General features: G+C 46.1%; 1 pseudogene; it reads right to left on the minus strand.

Moving 5' to 3' along the window:
* Positions 1-4,312: 4,312 nt before the first annotated feature.
* Positions 4,313-7,125, minus strand: LOC147113898 (uncharacterized; annotated as a pseudogene).
* Positions 7,126-7,343: the final 218 nt, after the last annotated feature.

Genomic DNA, 7,343 nt, shown 5'->3' on the forward strand with positions numbered 1-7,343 from the left:
TCTTTTTTTGCATCTCTCTTCTCAGACTCTTTGGGATAACTATTTTACATCCTTCGTAGATGATGTCTTCAACCACTGATAGTTCCACCCTGCAGTTCCAGTACTCTGCTATATCAGGTGAGCAGTCTTGCTTCATGTTGGGCCATCCATCCAAGATGCTTTTTCTCAGTCGTCTCATTGTTTCATCTTTGTTTGTCTCAGTCTTTATGAGCTCCATTTTTGCATCTGCTATGGGCAGTGCACTTGTGATCATGTCCACGTAGGCGTTCACTTTGTCATCCATTGTGGTGTTTGCGGGCTCACTTGGGCCTACAGCTCTGGACAACGTGTCTGCTGTATACATCAGCTTACCCGGTGTGTACGCAACATTCAGTGTATAGCGTTGCAGCCTGATCATCATTCTTTGTATTCTAAGCGGACAGCTATTTAGTGGCTTTTGGAACAATGCAATCAAGGGCTTATGGTCAGTCTCTACACTGATTGCTTGTCCTGCCACAAACTGGTGAAATCTTTCACAGGCGTATGTGATGCTGAGCAGCTCCTTTTCTATTTGAGCATATCGCGTCTCCGCGTCTGTCATTGAGCGCGATGCATATGCAATAGGTTGCCAGTAGTCATATTGTTGCAGAAGAACGGCACCGAGCCCACTCTGTGATGCATCTGATGATATCTTGATGGGTCTCGCTGGGTCATAAAACCTCAGAACTGGTTCCTCTGTGAGCAGTTTCTTTAGATCGCTCCATGACTTCTCATGCTCATGATTCCATTCCCATTCTATGTTCTTTTCAGTTAGTCTTCTCAGTGGCGCCATCTTTTCTGAGAGGTTGGATATGAATATCCCCATGTAGTTGATCATTCCATTAAACCTCTGCACGTCCTTTTTGCATTGTGGCTTTGGCATATTCTCAATGGCGGACACCTTTCTGGGATCTGGTCTGATGCCCTCACTGCTAAGGATATCTCCCACAAATGTCAGTTCTGTCACCCCGAGCTTGCATTTCTCTCTAGTCAGCTTCAGGTTTGTTTTCCTTGTTGCTTCCAGCACTTTTTTCAGTCTCTCGTCATGCTCAGTTCTCATGGTTCCCCATACTATGATGTCATCCATTGATGTATCAACTCCCTCCAGGTGCTCATAGATCATATGGATAGTCTTGTGATACACTTCAGGAGCTGAGGCAATGCCAAATGGTAACCTTAGGAATCTGTATCTGCCAAATGGACTGTTGAACATGCACAGTCTTGAACTTGCTTCGTCCAGCTTCATCTGCCAAAATCCTGATGATGCATCTAACTTGTTGAAATATTTTGCATTTGCAAACTGTGCCATGATTTCCTCACGTGTAGGAAGCTTGAAGTGCTCTCTCTTTATTGCTCTGTTTAGATCTCTTGGATCCAGGCAAATTCTGAGCTTTCCATTCTTTTTGTCCACTACGACGAGGGAACTCACCCACTCAGTTGGCTCATCTATCTTCTGAATCACATTCAGGCTTTCCATCCTGTCCAACTCTGCCTTCAGTTGCTTTTGAAGAGCAAACGGAACTTTTCTGCATGCATGTATGACCGGTGTCATACTTTTATCTACTCTGATCGTGTGTTCTCCTGGAATGCAGCCTAGACTCTTAAATAGGTCGTTGTACTCTTTCATGAGTTCATCATAGACTGTCTCTCCTTCGCTTTCCACAATGAGGACTCTCTTTACCAGGTTCAGTCTCTCACAGGCTTTTAAACCTAGTATGGCTTGCACATCCTTTGGCACCACGATTAATGCTAGCGTGTGCTCTCTGTCCTTGTGTGTTACTTTGACAATGCATCTTCCTTTCACTGGTATATCAGTACCTGAGTATCCTGTCACTTTCACTTTTATTCCATGTATCTTTGGTCTGGGTCTAATTTTCTTTAAATCAGTCTCTGATATCACATTAACTTGTGCTCCAGTATCCAATTTAAATGGAATGTGTATGTCATTCACTTTTAGTGTCAACATCCAGTCTCTTTCTTCTTCTTTGTTTTCAGACACAACATCCACATAGAACTCCTCTATGTCGCTTTCATCTACTGCATGGACCTTGCTTTGTTGCATTTGGTTGTTACAGCAACGGGCATAATGGTTGTTCTTGTTGCAACTATTGCATGTTTTACCATATGCTGGACACTTTCTTGGTGGATGCTGTGTACCGCATCGACTACATGTCTTTCGATTGTCCCTTTCATTTTCGTTCACTGGCCACGCCTCTTTTTTCACATTGGCACTCTTTTTGTTAAACGGTTTGTGTCCGTTCTTTCTCACTGCATCCACGTTGCAGCTTTTGTCACTGAACAGCTCCTTTGCCTGCAACTTCACAGTCTCTGTAGCTCTACACAGTGCTATGGCTTTTCCCAGGTCTAGATCTTGCTCTCTTAGCAGTCTTTCCCTTAGACCATTATCTGGAATACCACACACCAGTCTGTCTTTTATCAGCGAGTCTGTCAGTCCCCCAAATTCACACAATTTACTTCTGTTTCTCAGTTCAGTCACATACTGATCAATAGTATCACTCGTTTTCTGTACACATGTGAAAAATCTGTGCCTCTCAAACGTCACGTTACGTTTAGGTATGCAGTAGGCCTCAAACTGTTCCATTATTTTATCTAGCTTCATTTTGTCTCCATCAACAGCGAATGTGAAGTTATTATACACCTCCAGCGCTTCATCACCCACGACATGTAAGAACAGTGACGATTTCTTATTATCACTTTTCTTGTCAGCTCCGATTGCTGATAAATACAACCCCACACGTTGTTTGAACCTTCTCCAATTTTCAGCCACATTACCTGTCATCTGAAGCATCGCCGGTGGGTGTAAACCTTCCATTTTTTCACTTCGTTAGCTATTCTCCAATGGTAAGCAACGATGTTCACTTTTTGCTTGCTAATTTGTGGAGAGCTGATTTCACTTTAGATTTTTTCTCTTCATCTCTTTCAGCCACTTCTGACACCATGTATTGATTTCTTTGTGGGTTCAATGATGAGACATTTATGAAAGAGAATGAGTTTTAATCTAAAGTCTGTTCAACGCTTTTATACAGCTTTTACAGGAGACACGATGCTGTGATGCATCTGGAACGAAACCGAAACTAAACTAACTGCCGTGCTTCTCTCGGTCACATGCCCTCTGCTGGTCAGGCACAAGCAATCAATACATGCAATCATGCTATTAAGGCATCATAATCGAACAGGCAAATACCATCTCTATTTGCTGATATCATTACACCCCAGATGTGTCATAGAGCAGACAATAGGCACGCTCAAAATGCACTTCAAATGCCTTGACAGATCTGGAGGAGCCCTTCAGTACACACCAGCCAGGGTCTGTAGAATCATTGTGGTCTGCTGCATCCTGCACAATATAATGCAGCAGCGAGGATTAGCACTGCATGGGGGGCAAGGCACTGAGCACATAGCCTCTTCAGAGGAGGAGGTGGAGGAGGAGCATCAGCTGGAAGACGAGGAGGAGCAGGAGCTGGAGGAACCTGCAGTGCAGCTGGCACCAGCACTCGAGCACATTACTGCCCGGGAGATCAGGGATGGCCTCATATGGCTAGGTTTATTTAACTTTACGTGGTCCATTCATATGGCTGCCACATGCTTCGCCAGTTGTCAACACCCCACAGCCACACCATAAAGCATCCCTACAATGCCCAATCCATCCCTTTCACAGTCACCACCATTGCTGGTGGTAAAGTTATGTCTGACCCTTCACTCCAACTCACTGAGCCACTTCCGATGGTGCACACAAATTTGTCCAAGACCGGAAAGTTTTGAAAAGGAAGAAATTTATGGTTCACATTAAATAAACTGAAACTTCACATCAGCATTGAAAAAAACACCAAAGTGGCTACCCTTGTGAATCTACTTGTGTGGTATCTTTCTCTTACACGTGCTTCTATTTGGTGCTATTCCTGTGGCTCCAGCAGATGTCACGGCAGCCTCCTCAATTCCCTGCTGCGATTGCTTAGACACTTTTGGTGGCCGTCCTCTGGGTTTTGGAGCCTGTGATGGCCCCACCAAGATCTGCTTCTCTTGTGACTGTGCAGGGGCAGACTTGGCCATCCCTGTCCGTGGAGGCATCTGGGGCCCTGACTGAGGGGGTGGCAATGGGGGAGAAGTGTGAGCGCTTTGAGAGGTGCCCCCACTTCCATGTCCCCTTTCACATCATCCCTCTCATTGGCCAACTGCACTTCCCTGCTAGCAAGGAGCTGGAGAGCACCTTTCTGCACACCAGTGGGGCCATGAGGACCCACGTTTACACTGACATCCCTCCTAGAGAGGACGTCTATGAGTTCTGCCACCTATTCTCCATAGATACCCATCTATTCTCCATAGATAACCATCTATTCTGCATAGAAAGCATGTGCTCCTCTGAGTGGAACATTAGTTGCTGAATGTAGGTGGCCATCCTTTCCATGGAAAAGCCTACAGTTGCCATCGCCTGCATCACGGTGGTGCTCATGTTGGAGATGGACTCCTCCATTCTCTGAACACTGGCAGTCATCACACTCGCGAAACCTGCTAGAGCCTCCTGCACAAGTTCTTGCAGCTCCAGCATCACCCACTTTCTGGATCGCCCCTGAGGCTCAGCATCTGCATGCAGCTGAGCAGAGCTGGAAGAGTTCTGCACCCTCCGACGAGGAGTCTCCACTGCTGTCCCTGTCTCCACCATCTGCTGTTGCTCAGTTGTGATTTGTGACACACCAGGTGACAACACTACTCTATCTCTTGAGGGACCCACTGAGGTGTGAGTATCTGCGCTGGTGCTGGGTGCGCTTCTGTCTGGTGACAGTGCACCCTCAGAGACTGGAGGCTCCTCTGAGGAGTTGTCTTCCTCTTGCACCTGGACAGTGGGGCTGGGTGGGGAGGGGGGGTGGGCGGGTGGGGAGGGTGCCTTGATGGACCTGTAGGAGAGTAAAGAGATGAGTTAGATATATCATATGTAGATTGGCAACAGAAACCATTATGCGCATAATGACCATTCAATGGTTGCTGACACCAGCCCCCATATGAGTGACTGATGTATGCCATGTAGCTGTATGATATGTAATTCTGTCACCAGGTTGCTGAGATGTCCCCCTCTCTCCGTCTCCCACCTCCAGGTGCTTGGTAACTCCCGCCAGCTCTAAGACAGCCTCCTCTGCTGTGGTCAGGGTGGCCATTGATAGGGTTCCACTGCCAGTTCACTCCCTCTCCCTCTTATTGTCGACTCTCTTTTCCTACAAGGAGGAAAACAAGAGATGGTTGAGTGACAGTGATGGGGATGTGATGAGAGGCACAGCAGGATGAAGGTGAGTGTGTCTTTGTACTCATCTTTCCTAATCTAACGAGATCCTTGAAGTGTTTACGGCACTGCACCCAGGTCCTCCTGACCACATCCCTGCTATTCGCCTCCTCTGCTATTTGGAGCCAGGCTCCTTTGGTCTCCTGGGGAGTTCTCTGCCTCCCATCAGCAGGTAAAAGGACCTCCCTGCGTGATCTGACTCCCTCCACAAGTATATGGAGAGGGTCATCAGGGAACCTGGGTGCAGCCCTCTGCTTCTGTGCAGCCATCTCTCCAACTGTTTTGAGCAATGAAATCCTCCAGTGTGCTGCCTGCACACTCATAGATGAACCTTCAAATGCAATGTGGCCATGGCTCCTTTAAATATATCGGCTGAAAATGCGTTATCGATGACATCACCAGACCTGCACCATTTAATTCAGCTTAATAGGCACCTTTAACATAAAGTCATTCTGTGGAGCGGGATGGAACCAGCAACGGGGTAGGGAAAATTCCAGCCCATGTTCCTGGTGCTGAAATCCAGGAAGATCAATGTTGTTTTTGTAACTATCTAAAAAATTACTTAGTGAATAATCACTCACTGGAAATAGAATCTGCGGGTTGTGGGGTGGTGGGGGGTGGTGGGGCGGGGGGAGGTGGAGGGACGGAGATTTTAACTGCCTTCTTGCCCGTTTTTGCTGGTGGGTTGGGTTACAATCGCCCCCTTTGACTTTTGTTGCATTTACTCTAGAATCACCAATGCTATCACTATATAATAATAATAATGCTTATTGCCATCAGAATACAGAACAATATAGGTAATTTAAAGTGCACTTACATAATAAAGATATGGTAATCTAAAATATAAAGTAACATAATAAACTGATTAAATTGATTGGATTATTTTGTTACATTTTAAAAATTTGATTTCAACTTATTTGTGCCATCACTGAATTATCTGTAGTGCAAATCTGCATTGGAACCAAGAGTCACATAGTGCAAGAATTGTTGGGGAGCTGCCACTCCACCCCCTTACCACAGGATTAGTTGGGCTGTGACATACAATCTCAATTCAAATGACTATTTTATTTATCAAGACATATTGGACTAGAAATTGGATATAGCCACAAAATCTGCAGACCAAACGATGTTAAGCTGCGCCACCTGAAAATAGTCTAGATAGCATGCAAAATTTGTGCTTACTCTTCAGTAATTATAGTCATGATTTCAGCACTAAAACTGATGCTCATTGGCTTAACGCTCAAGAGGTGGACCAATGTTGGGGCCAGTCTAATTCACAGTCATGTTTGACATAGGCTATATCCACTACTTAAAGGGGAGGTGCATTGATGCTGCAGCACCTCATTGTCAGGGCAGCTGCCCCAAAAACCAGAAGAAGAAGAAGAACAAGAAGAAGAACAAGTTCAAGGACAAGCAAGAGTTGTGTTCAAATGGCAGATCATCACACCAGGGAGAGAACCCAGAGGTTCACCAATGAAGCTCTGGGGAGGCACTTGTAGTGGCCATGGAAAGGAAGCGGGCTGTCCTCTTCCTGAAAAGTGGCAGGAAGTCCTTGCCCATATATATACATCCTGTACCATGTGGCAGGACATTGTGGACCATGTGACAACCAGCATTGTGGTCCCCAGGTCCGCCATCCAGTGCAAGAAGAAGTTTAATGATCTCACATGGATGGTCAAGGTGAGTGAAGGCTTCAGCAAATGTCACATACCACCGTCTGCACCACGAGCCTCGCACACTGCTCAATGCACCACACCCCCCAGCACTCACCTATCAACAAACCCCACCTTGTACCACTCACACCTTACAATCATGGTTTCACTTCACCCTCACAACCTTACTACTGCTGCAACACTTACACCCATGTCTCACACCTTGTACACACTGACAGCTATTCAACGATGACAGGCATATCACCCAAACACATTGCACCACACTCACTCACACACTTCTCTTTCTCTTGCAGGCCAAACTGGCACATAATCAGAGGGAGCAACAGCAGACAGGCAGAGCCAGGCAGACACACGGGACT

This window comes from Somniosus microcephalus, chromosome 8 (assembly GCF_052327205.1).
Source record: "Somniosus microcephalus isolate GS21.2 chromosome 8, FLI_Smic_1.0, whole genome shotgun sequence".
Lineage (NCBI taxonomy): Eukaryota > Metazoa > Chordata > Chondrichthyes > Squaliformes > Somniosidae > Somniosus > Somniosus microcephalus.